Below are 13,726 nucleotides of genomic sequence, written 5' to 3' on the forward strand. Positions count from 1 at the left end.
GATCATCGCCCAATCTCATGTTCCCTCTGTGAAATTATTAATGTCACTGAATCTCTGTTCGAACGATCAAATTCTAAATAGTAATGTGAGATCAGAATGGGGAGCAGGGTCCTCAGAATAAAAGTAACCAGTTCAGCACCTGAGTCTGCACATTCTCTATGGAGAGTCCTACTTTAAGCATCCATACTCACACCCCAACTATTTTATCCCTGCTAGTCCCCTGTCAGGCCAATATACCTTAACTACCAAAACTGAATGTGGTTATTCTAGATTGGTTCTAAACAACTGTACATGGACATTGGTAAAGCCACTTTTAGAATACTGCACACAATTCTGGTCGCTCTTTTATAGGATGTTGTTAAACTTTGAAATGATGCAGTAAAGATTGACAAGGATGTTGCTGGAACTGGAGGGTTTGAGTTATAGGGAGAGGCTGAATATCCTGAGGCTTTTTACCCTGGAGCGTTGGAGGCTGAGGGGTGACCTTATAGAGGTTTGTAAAATCATGATGAGCATGAAAAGGGTGACTAGTCAAGGTCTTTTTCCTAGGGTGGGGCAGTCCAAAACTAGACGACATAGGTTCAAGGTGAGAGGGAAAGGATTTTAAAGGGACCTAAGGGGCAACTTTTTCATGCAGAGGGTGATAAATGGACGGAACAGGCTGCCAGAGGAAGTGGTGGAGATGAGTACAATTACAACATTTAAAAGGCATCTGGATAGGTAAATGAATAGAAAGGTTTCAGAGGGGCATGGGCCAAATGCTAGCAAATGGGACTATATCAGATTGGGATGTCTGGCCAGTGCAGACAAGTTAGACCAAGGGTCTGTTTCTATGCTGTGTGACTCAATGATTCTAATGGGAATAATGAACCTAGAAATTTGTTGGACGCACCCACCAGGTGTATAAATGTCCTGTAGTGAATGACTTCTGCCACCCTTACAATGAATAAAAAGCTCAACAAGTAGGGACAACTGTGTATTGAACTATAGGAAATGAAGATACGCAGGGGTAAGGGATATCAGCGGGGAACAGCTTAGACCAGTCAGCGAAAAGGACAAAGACAGTCAAACAACAAAGGCCTTAAATTGAGGAAAGGCCAAATTTTTCTAAACTACAAGGTGATTTGCTAAATGTAGACTGGAAATAGATACCTGAAGGTAAATCAATATCAGACCAGTGGGAAGTACTCAAAAAGGAGATAGGGAGAATTCAGATCAAATAGATCTTCAGAATGAAAAGGGCTGGAACTTCCAAACCTGGATTATCCAGGAGGATGTGGGGAAAAAAAAAGGAAACTTATATCAGATATCGAGGCGTCAGTTCTACAGAAAGCCACAAAGAGGATAGGGGTAAAATTAAGCAGGAAATTGGAAAATGAAAACAAAGTTTGACATATGAAATGAAGGCAGTCCTGAAGTTTCTTTTTTTGGTTTGTTAAGTGTTAGAAAATAACTAAGGAAAGAATAACTAAGGAAAACTGTCTGCAGAGAACTAAGACATGGGCATTGTTCTTAATGGATGCTTACTTCCTTTTTTCACAAGGGATAGGAACAAATCAGGCATTGTAGTTAAGAAGAAGTGTGAAACATTAGATGGTGTAAAATTAATGGGAAAGGCACTATTAATGGGTTTAGCATCGTTGAAACTGGATAAAATATCACACCTGAAAGAAAGTTTGTGAAGAAACAACACTGGAACAATTTAAAAATTCATTTACAGAATGTGGGTCAGCAGTTATTGCCCATCCCTAATTACCCCTGAGAAAGTGGTGGTAAGATGCCTTTTTGAATTGCTGCGGTCCATGTGGTGTAGGGACCCCCAAAGTATTGTTAGGAAGGGAGTTCCAGGATTTTGTCCCAGCAACGTCGAAGGAACAGCGATATCCAAGTCAGGATAGTGTGTGATTTGGAGAGGAATTTGCAGCAGGAGCATTCCCATTCATCTTATTGCCCTTGCTCTGCTAGGTAGATGTTGTTTGGAAGGTGGTATCATCGGAGTCTTTGTGAGTTTTACAGTGCATCTTTAGTGTGGTATACACTGCTACCACTATGCATAAGTGGTGGAGGAACTGAATGTTGAAGGTATTAGATGGAACATCAATGGAATAGGCCACACTGTTCTGTAACTTCTTGAAAGTTACTGGAGCTGCACTTTTCCAAGCAGGCAGAGAAAATTCATTACACTTACGCTGTGTAAATGGTTGACAGATTTTGAGGAGTCAGGAATAGAGTTATTTACTGCTTCTTATAAATAGCAATGAGGAACTGGGAAATGGAAGAAGAGTTGAATAAAGAATTGAATTAAATAAATCCATCAGTCTTCATAGTATATATTACTAATAACATTCTAAAAATCCTAAATAATCAAGGAGCTAAAGTGGGGGAGTGGCAGGAGGAGGAAATAAATATGACTAGATTAAAAAAAACTAAAGAAACTAATGGAACTAAAGTTCAATAAGTCTCCTGGACCTGATGGGATGAATCCAAAGATTTTAAAATAAATTGCTGCTGAGATAATGATGCACTGGTCGTAATCTTCCAAGAATCCCAGAGAATGTCAATGTGACACCCTCACTCAAGGGAGGGAAACAAATAAACAGGTAGCTATAGGCCAGTTAGCTTAACATCTATCATTGGGAAAATGTTAGGGTTTGTTATAAAGGAAGTAAAAGCAGAACATTTAGAAGTACGGAATAAAACCAAGCAAAGTTAGCACGGCCTCATGAAGGGGAAATTGTACCTGACAAATTTATTACAGTTCTTTGAGGAGATAACAAGCAAGATAGATAAAGGGAAACCAGTAGATGTACTGCAAGTTAGGATACATATTTAGAGCCCAAGGTGTTGGGGTGGGGGAGTTATATATTAGCTGAGATAGAGGGATGGCTAAATAACAGAGGATGGAGAACTGGGATAATAAAGGGGCTGTTTTCAGGGTGGCACCCTGTGGCTAGTGGAATGCCACAGGGATCAGTGCTGGGGTCACAATTATTTATTAATATATTAATGACGTGGATGATGGAAGAATGTACTATCACCTATTTTGCAGATGACAGAACATAGGTGGGAATGTTAGTAGTGTGGTGAGGATGACTCTGGGAGTCTACAGAATATCCTCTATTGTCACAGATTAAGAAAATGGGTAAAAAATTGCAGTTAAGAACATAAGAATTACAAACAGGAGTTGGCAATTCAGCCCCTCCAGCTTGTCCCACAATATTATATGATTATGGCTATTTTAATTTTGGCCTCAACTGTGCTTTCCTGCCCACTCCCATGACCCTTTAACATAATATGAATTAAAAATTTATCTACCCTTTCTTTAAATTGATTCAGTGTCCCAATGTTCATCACACTCTAGGTAATGAATTCCATTCACAAACCTTTGAGTGAAGTAATTCCTTTTCATCCTCGTTTTAAAACTCCTGCCCTTTAGACTAAAACAATAATCTGTCATTCTAGATTCCCCTACAAGGGAAAACATCTTCCCTACACCTACTTTGTCAATCTCCTTTAGTATCTTTAGAATTTCAATTAGATCTCCTCTATCCTTCAAAATTTTAGCGGATATAGGCCTAAACTGGTCAATTTCTCCTCATAAGACAGGCCTTTCATCTCTGCAATTAATCTAGTAAACCTTCTCTGAACTGCCTCCAATGCAATTCCATCCTTTCTCAAGTAAGGGGACCAAACTGTATGCAGTACTCCAGATGCAGTGTCACCAATGATTTGTATAGTTACCATATGGAATATAATGTGGGAAAATATGAGGTTATGGACTTTGGCAGTAGGAATAGAAGGGGTGGATATTACTTAAATGGCTAACACCACAATTTCAAAAGCGATGTTTTGGATGGATGAGCTTCTGAGTGGTAAGTAGTAGTCAGGTGATTTTTTTTCTTACTTTTAATTTATATTAATCTTTTCATACCCATAATATTTAAAGTAGTGGAATTTAGGCTAGTGACAGAGTAACATAGTCCTGAGATTCAGAGTGTTACCTAAATTGTATTTGTGGAAGAATATATTTAGTATTTTTATGTGAGAATCTAACACTGGGGACCTTCTAGTTAGCTGTAAGTTAAATTATTAGAAGTTTATTTTTAATTAAGTGGCCACTATGGGGTAAAAATGGCAGTCAATGGGGTAGTATGCTTCTCCTGCAGAATGTGAGAAATTGGAGATATTTCGAATGTCCTTGACATGTACAGGAAGTATCCTAATTGCAGCTCCTGCCAGACCGCATGGATCAGTTACAGCAGCAGATGGACACACTTAGGAGCATGCAGGAAGTGGAAAACATCATAAACAGGAGTTTTAGAGATGGGACCATACCCATGTTTTAGGCAGCTAGACGGGTGATTGCCAGAAGGGGTAGGCAAACAGTGTATGTGCCCCCTGTGCTTACTCCCTTCTCTAATAAGTTTACCGTTTTTGGATACTTTTGGACAGGATTGCCTGTCAAGGGATGGCAACAACAGCAGCCAGGGCAGTGGGACCACAGCTAGTTCTGTTGTACAGCAGTGCAGGACAGCAGTAGAAATAGCAGACTCCATAGTCAGGGGCACAGGTAAACATTTTAGTGGCCACAAAAGGGACTCCAGGATCGTGTGTGCCTCCCTTGTGCCAAGGCTAAGGATATCTCTGAGCAGGCACAGTACATTCTAAAATTCCAGGGTGAGCAGCCAGAGATCGTTGTACAAATTGGTTCTGATGACATAGGCAGGAAGAGTGATGAGGTCCTGCAAAGGGAGTTCAGAGAGTTAAGTAGGTAGTTGAAAAGCAGGATCTCCAGGGTTGAAATCTTGGCATTACTTTCTGTGACAATGAGGCTAGTAGTAGGAAGATGGTACAGTTAAATAAGTGGCTAAAGAGCTGGTGTAGGAGGGAGGGCTTCACTTATGTGGATCATTGAGATGACGTCTACAGCAGGAACCTGCACAAGAAGCATGGGTTGCACCTAAACTGGAGGGCAGCAATATCTTGGCAGGGAGATTTGCTAGTGTCACTAGGGAGGGTTGGGAACCAGAGCAGTAGGTCAGCAAGTGAAATGACCAAGGATTCAGACACTAAGGCCAGTAAGGCAAAGAGGAAAACCAGACAGAGGGGGGTTACTGAACACAATGGAACTGGCGGTCTGAAGTGTGTTTGTTTTAAAATGTAAGAAGTATGACAAATAAGGCAGATGAACTTAGAGCTTGGCTTAATACAAGTAACTATGTTGTTTTAGCTATTACAGAGACATGGTTGAGGGAAGAACAGGATTGGCAGCTTAACGTTCTGGTATTTAAATGTTTCAGTTGAGATAGGAAGGGATGTAAATGAGGTGGAGGAGTTGAGTTACTGATTATGGAGAATATCGCAGCTATATTGAGGGAGGAAACCTTGGAGGTCTCATCCAGTGAGGTCATATAGGTAAAGCTCAGGGATAGGAAGGGTGCAATCACTTTGATGGGATTGTTCTACAGGCCTCCCAGTAACTGGTGGGAGATTAAGAAACCGAAATGTGGACAGATTATGGAAAAATGTAAAAGCAAGAGGGGTGTTTTGGGGGTGATTTTAACTTCCCCATATTGACTGGGACTCATTCAGTGCCAGGAGCTTGGATGGGTGTAGAATTTGTTAGGTGCATTCAGGAGGGTCTCTTGAAGCAATATGTAAATCATCTAACTAGGGGACGGGCCATACTAGATCTGGTATTGGGGAATGAATCTGGCCAAGTGATTGAAGTTTCAATGGGGAAGCATTTTGGGAACAGTGACCGTAATGCTGTAGGTTTAAAGTTACTTATGGATAAGGATAAGAGTGATTCTCCAGTAGAAGTACTAATTGGGAGAAGTTTAACTATGATAATATTAGGCAGGAACTAGGGAACGTTGATTAGGGTCAGCTGTTTGTGGGTAAATAAAGATGTAACATATGGTAATATTTTAAATGCCAGTTGATTAGGGTTCGGGACCAGCATGTTCTTGCAAAAATGAAGCACAAGGATGACAAGATTTGGGAACCTTGGATGACAAGAGAAATTGTGATCTTAGTCAAAAAGAAAAGGAGGCATATGTAGGGTTTAGGAAACTGAATACAGACAGATCCCTCGAAGAATAGAAAGAAAGCAGAAAAGAACTTACAGGGTTGGGGTGGGGGGCTAACAGGGGCCATGGAATGTTCTTGGAAAACAGGATTAAGGAAAACCCCAATGTTTTATACATATATAAGGAGCAAGCGAGCAGCAAGGGAAAGGATAGGTCCATTCAACAACAACAGAGGGGAATTAATGCATGGTGCTGGAGGAAGTGGATGAGGTCCTTAACAAATCCTTTGCATCAGTATTCACAAAGGAGAAGGACATGGTGCATGTTGAGTCTTGCAAGGGGTGTGTTGATATTCTAGGGCATGTCAATAAAAAAAAGGAAGTATTGGATGTTTTGAAAATGCATCAAGGTACACAAGTCCCCAGGACTTGATGGATCTATCCCGGAATACTAAAGGAGGCGAGGGAAGAAATTGCTGGGGTCTTGTATCCTCTTTAGTCACAGCTGAGGTCCCAGCGGATTGGAGTCATTCCTTTGTATAAGAAGGGCAACAGGGATAATCCAGGAAATTACAGACTAGTAAACCTTACATCGGTGGTAGAGAAATTATTGGAGAAGATTCTTAGGGCCAGGATTTACTCACTTTTGTGAAAATATGGACTTATTAGTGATAGGCAGCATGGCTTTGTGCATGGGAATTTGTTTCTCACAAACTTGACTGAATTTTTTGAGGAAGTCTTCATGGTGGAAGGCATGAGTAATATCCCAAAAATTCAACAGAGTCGGGGGGCAGAGGTGAATATGGTGGCAGTCACCAAGGAGAAGGTGCTAGAAAAACTGAAAAGTCTGAAGGTGGATAAATCACCTAGACCAGATGGACTACACCCCAGAGTTCTGAAAGAGATAGCTGAAGAGATAATGGAGGCGTTAGTGGTGATCTTTCAGGAATCACTGGAGTCAGGGAGGGTTCCAGAGGACTGGAAAATTGCTAATGTAATCTCCCATTTAAGAAAGGAGTAAGGCAAAAGATGGGAAATTACAGGCCAATTAGCCTGACCTCGGTTGTTGGTAAGATTTTGGAGTCCATTGTGAAGGATGAGATTTCTGAATGCTTGGAAGTGCATGGTAAAATAGGGCAAAGTCAGTATGGTTTCATCAAGGGGAGGTCATACCTGAAAAATGCGTTAAAATTCATTGAGGAGGTAATGAGCAGGTTAGACCAAGGAGAGCTGATGGATGTTATCTACCTGGACTTCCAGAAGGCCTTTGACAAAGTGATGCACACAAGGCTGCAGAGTAAAACAAGGGCCCATAGTATTAGGGGCAAGGTACCAGCATGGATAGAAGTTTGGCTGTCTGGCAGGAAGCAGACAGTGGGGATAAAAGGTTCCTTCTCAGGATGGCAGCTTGTGACTAGTGCTGTTCAACAAAGGTCAGTGTTGGGACCACAACATTTCACTTTATACATTAATGATCTAAATGAATGAACTGAGGACATTCTGGCTAAGTTTGCAGATGATACAAATATAGGTGGAGGGACAGGTAGTATTGAGGAGGCAGGAAGACTGCAGAAGAATTTAGACAGGTTAGCAGAGTGGGCAAAAAAGTGGCAGCTGAAATATAATGTGAGAAAGTGTGAGGTCATGCACTTTGGTAGGGAGAATAGAGGCATGGACTATTTTCTAAATGTGAGAAAATTCAGAAATCAAGAGTGCAAAGAGACTTAGGAGTCCTAGTCCAGGATTCTCTTAAGGTAAACTTGGAAGTTGAGTCGGTAGTTAGGAAGGCAAATACAATGTTGGCAATTATTTCAAGAGGACTAGAATATAAAATCAGGGATGTACTTCGCAGGCTTTATAAGGGTCTGATCAGACCACATTTAGAGTATTGTGAGCAATTTTGGGGCCTATATCTCAGGAAGGATGGCCCTGGAACGGTTCTCAAGGAGGTCCACAAGAATGATCCCAGGAATGAAAGGCTTAACATATGAGGAACATTTGAGGACTCTGTGTCTATACTCAATGGAGTTTAGAAGGATGAGGGGGGATCAAATTGAAACTTACAGAATATTGAACAGCTTGGATAGAGTGGACATTGGGAAGATGTTTCTATTGGCAGGAAAGACTACGACCCGAAGGCACAGCCTTAGAGTAAAGGGAAGACCCTTTAGAACAGAGATAAGGAGAAACTTCTTCAGCCAGAGTCTGGTGAATCTATGGAACTCATTGGCATAGAATGCTGTGGAGGCCAGGCCAGTGAATGTTTTTAAGACAGAGATAGATAGGATCTTGATTGTCAAGGGAATCAAGGGTTATGGGGAGAAAGCAGGAGAATGGGGTTGAGAAACTTATCAGCCATGATTGATTGGCAGAGCAGACTCGATGGGCCGAATGGCATAATTTCTGCTCCTACGTCTTATGGCCTTATGGTCTAAGTGACAAAGGTGATTAATGAGGGCCGGGTGGTGGATGTTGTCTACGTGGACTTTAGCAAAGCCTTGGTCCCACATGGCAGTCTGATACAGAAAATAAAGTCACATGAGATCCAAGGTGAACTGGTAAGATGCATACAGAACAGGGTTGGTCACAGAAGACAGACACTAGCAGTGGAAGTTTCTGATTGGAGATCTATGACCAGTGATGTTCTGCAGGATCAGTGTGGGGACCCCTGTTGTTTGTAATATTTATGTAAATGATTTAGAGGGGAATGTAGATGACCTGATTAACAAGTTTCTGGATGACACAAAGATTAAGGGAGCTACAGATAGTGAGGAGGATTAGCAGATGATACAGCTGATAGGCTGGAGATTTGGGTGGAGAAATGACAGATTAATCTGGACAAGAGTGGGGTGATGCATTTTGTAAGGGCTCATGCAGGATAGAAATATACAGTAAATGGCAGAACCTTAGAAACATTTACAGAGGGATCCAGGTGTACAGGTCCACAGTTCCCTGAAAGTAACAACATGTGGACAAGTTGGTCAAGAAGGCGTATGGAAGAAGGATCACTGGACCTGAAACATTAACCCTGCTTTCTCTCCACAGATGCCACCAGACCTGCTCAACTTTCCAGCTGGTTCTGTTTTTGTTTCTGATTTGCAGCATTCACAGATTTTTTTTAAAATAAAGAACATTCATTTTCATTAGCCCCCAAGGCACGGAACGTAACAGAATGTAATAGAATGTAAGGAAGTTACGTTAGACCTGTGTAAATCACTAGTTAGACACAACTGGAGTACTAGCTGAGGTGTACAAAATCATGAGATCTGTAATAGAATGGATAGGAAAGACCTATTTTCCTTAGCAAAATGCTAGGGTCATAGCTTTAAAACAATTGGGAAAAAAGACTTCGTCTAATGAAGGGGCTATGCTCCAAAAGCTTGTGATTTCAAATAAACCTGTTGGACTATAACCTGGTATTGTGTGACTTCTGAACTTGTCCACCCCAGTCTAATACTTGCACCTCCACATCACGAAAGAAATGAGAGCAGAGCTACTCAAACCTTTTCCTGATTCCTAACGTGACCTTATTTTAGACTTGCAATGTCAGAAGGAAAATTAGGGGTGATTACAGAGTTGATGAGTGGGAAGCATGAATTGTTGAGCAGCGAATGGTTGATGGAGGGATGGCAAGGGGCATTGAGTTGGGGGGGCTGGGTAGCGGTGATTGATGAATGTTCTCTGAGCATTCACCGCCTTCTGAGAAAAAACATTCCTGACATTTTCAAAACTAATTTGCACATCTGACTTAACACTTTAGGTCAAAGTTAGGAAAATCACAAATGGTCTATGGTTTGGAAATAGTGACATTCTGAAGTACAGTCGTACTTTACCCAAAAACTGGAAGAACTGGCATGAACTGACCCATATAAGGTACACAGATAACAAATAATTTTAGTTAATTGTTGTCTAATACTTCACTGCTTGTCTCAGCTTTTGCAACTAGCAGAGTGGGTTCACACAAAGTTTTTCACTCCCAAGATCCCAATACTGCATTGGGAGAGTGGAGTGGGAGTATGGAAAGGAGAATGGAGTGAGTGGTGTTAAAGCCGTTGTACTTGCCCTTGCATTTAGTTTTAAATGAGAATCCTTTTATTCTTTAACAATGTCCCTGTGTTCAGGAATTCCCCATGAAATGAAACAGCTTCTCAATATCCACAGTGTCAAGTTTCCTCAGCATCTTAAGTAAAAACCGAAAGAACTGCGGATGCAGTAAATCAGAAACAAAAGCAGAGTGGTTAGCACTGCTGCCTCACAGTGCCAGGAACCAGGGTTCGATTCCACCCTTGGGCAACTGTCTGTGTGGAGTTTGCACATTGTCCCCATGTCTGCATGGGTTTCCTCCCACAATCTAAAGATGTGTGAGTTAGGTGGATTGGCCATGCTAAATTGCCCATTGTGTTCAGGGATGTGTAGATTGGGCGAATGGGTCTGGGTGGGATGTCCTGAGGGTCGGTGTGGACTTGTTGGGCTGAAGGGCCTGTATCCTCACTCTAGGGGTTCTATGATGATCACTGGAAAAGCTCAGCAAGTCTGAGAGAGAAATCAAAGTTCATGTTTTGGGTCAAATAACCCATCCTCAGAACTGATGGGAGCTAGGAAAATGGCAGTTTGTATGCAGAAGGTAAAGTAGTGGGAGAGGGTAAGGAGTAAATGATAGGTGGGGATACAGCCCGAGAGAGAAGAACAGTTGGACAGACAAAGGAGTGGATAACCATCAGATTAGGAGGGTAAATATCTATAAATGGAGACTGTTAATGGCTAACAATGGGTTGTGTGTAATAGCAGACATGTGTTAACAGATCCTGATGTCTGATGTGTGGGCATTTGGATAAGGACATGGGAGAGCTCAAGCCCTAAATTTATTGAACTTGACATTGAGTGCAAAAGGCTGCAGGGACCTCCAAGTGGAAAATGAAGTGTTGTTCTTCCAGTTTATGCTGAGCTTTGCTGGAGCATTGCAGCAAGCCTGAGATGGAGATGTTGGCCAGGGAACAGGGTGGTGTGTTAAAGTGGCAGGCAAAAAGAAGCTCAGAACACTTTTTGCAGACAGAATGTTGGTGTTCTGCAAAGCAGTCACCTAGTCTATGCCTCACCCAGTACAGTAGTAACAAGACTTCACTATTTTTATATTCTAACACCCCTGCCCCTCAGCAACAAAGGCCAAAATTCTACGTGCCCTCCCATTTACTTGCTGCACCTCTATGCTAACTTTTTCATGTTTTATGCACAAGAACACCCAGATCCCTCTGTGCTGTGCTTCTTTGGAATCTATGTCTTTAAATAGTCATCTGCCTTTTGATTCTTTCTACCAAAGTACATGATCTCACAAGGCATCAAACACATCATCGGCAGCATGCCAAGGTTGAGGCATTGGAGAGGGTGCACAAACTTCCAAATACCTCATCTGTTTGCCTTTGAAGAATCACTTGCCTTGCATGTGAAGGAATCTGCAGATCAAGCAGAAGAGTTTTCAACTATTCCAGAACCGACTGAACTAGAGTGGAAGCTAATCATCATCAATACTGAGGTACTGCTTAAAAAGATACAAACCTGTTGTATTTTGATGCAGTTAAGCTCTTTAACATATACTTTAGTTGAGTATGTTGCATTGAGAGAGCTGCAGGAGCTGAAAATAATTGGTATAGAAAGAGTTCTCTGCTTGATAGCTACCACTGTTAGCATTGAACATTGCTGTATGAGGTTGAATTCCTTTCTGTAATGTGCTGACCTCTGCAAGCCCCAGCCATTTAACAGGGGATTATGAAACTATGGCCTGGGATGGAGTGCTGGTCTCATCCAAATACCAAAGATGATCAGAGAAGGGCCAGTGGGGAAGGACAAGGGTTACGGGGAGGGAAGGCAGGCTGGGAGTGGTGAGGGGCGCTAATACGTGGTTGAGAATCGGAGAGTGAGAGAGTGGATGGAACACAGCGTCTAGGAGTCGGAGAGGACAAGGAGAGTGGGAAGAATAACAATGTATAGGAGCGGCGAATGGGGAATAGGGAGTGAGGAATTGACTGTTGAGAGTGTTGGAGGGGGATATGTGCCCTAGGTATGTGGAAAGGGAGAAGCAGGCAGCAGTCTGAGGGATTGGGAGTGGGACAGTGTCTGGCAGGAGATTGGAGGAGGGGAATATAGAGAATTTGGAAAGGTATGATGGAGGATGGGGAGTAAAGGGGAGGATGTGCAGTAAAGGCGGGGAAGATTTGGAAATAAGGAAGAGTGGTATCATTTCAGAGTGGAGTGATGTGACCATGAGAGGATGAGGCATTGAGGGCAGGGGTAAATGGTGCATGGGAGGTTAAAGGACAGAGTGATGAGTGCAGCCAAGGGTGATGATTGTGAGTGGTTGATGGTTGAAGTGGGTAGGATGTTGGGGTGGTTGTAGGAGAGGGGTGATGGGGCGAGGGAGGGTGTTTGTGGATGAGGGGCAATGGTTGTGAGGGAAGGCTATTGGGGAGGAGTGATGTGGGAGGAAAGGGGTTGGGATGGCTGTGGAGGAGAGTTTTGGGGTTCTAGAGTGTCGGGGAGACTGGGGAAAGGGGTGTCTGGGTTGTGGAGTGGAGGAGAGGATTTGTGAAGGTTGTGGAGGATGGAGATGGGTTAGTTGTGGGAATTGTGGGAGTAAAAGATGTATCTGGAGTGTGTGGTGGATGGAAACAGGATTGAGGGGCATCAGGAAGTGAGATAGGTCAGGTGTGGACGCTGTGAGGGTGATGGGGATGGGTCTGAGGGTCCTGAGTGTGGAGCAGGGAGATGGGTCTGGGAGGGTGGGGGTTTGCGGGAAGGATGTCTGTCTGAGGCTGTGAGGAGGAGCGGCATGGACGTTGAGGAGGGAGATGGCTCTGTGATACATGTGAACAGCGGGATGAGGTGGATGGTGACAGTTTGGGGAGGGGGGTAATTGTGTGGGAGAGGGAGGTGGGTCTGGAAAATGTGGGGAGGAGGCATGACAGAAGGAATGTCTGTGAGGGAGGGAGATGGCTGTGGGGTGTCTGCAGGATGAATATGGGTCTGAGGTGCTTGGAGAAGAGAGGTGGCTATGAGATGCATGGAGGAGGGAGGTGGTTCTGGGTTTGTGGTACAGATGTATGGTGGAAGTAGGGTTTAATGTGTTAACGTGGTCGGGGGAGATGGATATGGTGGTGTGGGAGAGGAAGATCGACCTGGCGGAGGCGTGGGAGAGGGAGATGGGTTTGGGGCGGAGTGTGGTGGGGGGTTGATGGATCTGGGGGATGTGGTGGGGGTGATGGATCTGCGCGGAGGCGTGGTGGGAGCAGGTAGATCTTGAGGGAGATGAGTATGGTTGTTGTGATGGAGAGGGTTTGGGGAGGAGGGTGCTCTGGCAGATGGGGGTGGTTGTGTTGGGAGGAAATTGGGTTTTGAGGAGCATGTTGGGTGTAGAGGAGTGTGGGAAGATGGATGGGGTTGGAGGACGGGCAATGGGTGTGGGGTAGGGAAATGTGAGTGTGTGTGGGGTTGGGAAGGGAGGGTTTGGTAGGGACATGTGTGTGGTGGTCAGAATGGGGGATATGGGCAAAGGAAGGTGTGTGTGGGGGGATTCTGTGTGGGGGAAGTTGTGTGTGGGGTGAGGGCGTGTTTCAGTGTGAGGAGAGGATGTGTGTGAGGCGTGGGGTGTTCTGTGTGGGGGAGGGGGTGTGTGTGGGGAGGGGTTTGTGTGGGGGAGGGGTG

The sequence above is a fragment of the Rhincodon typus genome, chromosome 12 (assembly GCF_021869965.1).
Source record: "Rhincodon typus isolate 14 chromosome 12, sRhiTyp1.1, whole genome shotgun sequence".
Taxonomy (NCBI): Eukaryota; Metazoa; Chordata; class Chondrichthyes; order Orectolobiformes; family Rhincodontidae; genus Rhincodon; species Rhincodon typus.